The sequence below is a fragment of the Periplaneta americana genome, chromosome 12 (genome assembly GCF_040183065.1).
Source record: "Periplaneta americana isolate PAMFEO1 chromosome 12, P.americana_PAMFEO1_priV1, whole genome shotgun sequence".
NCBI lineage: Eukaryota > Metazoa > Arthropoda > Insecta > Blattodea > Blattidae > Periplaneta > Periplaneta americana.
In genome coordinates, this window is record NC_091128.1 from 21,136,443 (window position 1) to 21,137,803 (window position 1,361).

The following is a 1,361-nucleotide window of genomic DNA, read 5'->3' on the forward strand; positions in this document are numbered from 1 at the left end:
TTGTGAATTGAATTACTCTGCTTGCTATGTATTGCATAGTTTCGAATAGCTTAACGGATTAATTGTTTAGACTTGCAAATTGAATTAATCTGCTTGCTGTGTATTGTATAATTTTGTATAGTTCAACTGCGTTCTATGTATTGCATATTCTGTTATATACAGTAGTTCAAATACTTGTTATATATTTTATGTTCTTGTAGCGCCATAAACGTAGCTCTGTCGACAGACTCGCTTGGTTTCTGATGCAGAGATGCGCTAGGCTATGATTTAAATTCCCGATTAGAGATTTCCATTTTCATTGATTATCGGGTTGAATTTTTTACCGAGGTTTTTCCCAACCTTTGGGAAAATGACAGGTAATCTATCGCGAGTCCTGGGTCTCATCTCATCTCATCTCATGTGACCAAGAATTTGAATAACGCTTGACTTGCTACACATTTTGCCTATCTTAAATTCTAATGTAAGATCTATAGAATACAATAAATAAAATGAAAGGAAGTGGACGATCATATGTGGCTGCAGAGGAAGAATGTACAACTGGGAGAAGGGAAAGGATAAATAGAAGATATCATGGGCTTACAAGGAAAAGGTATTATGTCCAAAAGATAGTATTGAGATAAATCAATTTGAAAGTTTAAGTGTTTATGAAAAATCTAGTTTTGCATTTAAACTCAACTACTCCTTCTTGTTAAATAATACATGTATTGAGCTACATATTAGCATGTTTTGCAGATTGAATTATGATTTTAAAACAGCTTGAATTGAATTCAATGAAACTATTTATTCACAATTTTTTTAACTTCATGATATAAAGAGTGCATTAAATGATCGATCTTTTTTTAGAGGCTAAATCACAAGCTTACTAAGAATCATCTTCAGAATCATCACTTATCATTTCTACTGTCATCAAAGCAGGTACTGGAACCTTGTCAACTGCAGTGTCATATGTTGGCAGAGTGTTGTACCAGCCATGCAACTCTTCAGGAATAAAACTTGCTAGACAGACATTTAGAATATTATTCTTCTTTGCTGAGCTTATTGGCAATGAATTTGAGTATTCTGCTAGTGTTCATTTTAGACAAATAAATGGCCGTCTCTTTCCACGAATTTAGGTTGCTCTATATTCATCAGAATACTCACACTTATATTGCAGAACCCAAAATGTTTGTCTGGTGTAATTGAATGACTTTACTTTGAGCCAATTAACAATATCACCATTCTCAACTTTGGATTTCTTTTTCGCCATCATTTTTGCCACCTGCTCTCCATTGAAGTATTTCTTTCAGAGAGAAGATTCAGAGTTTACGAATAATTTTTTTCTGAAAATAATTTGTACCAGAAGCAAGGCAATTCTGACTGCT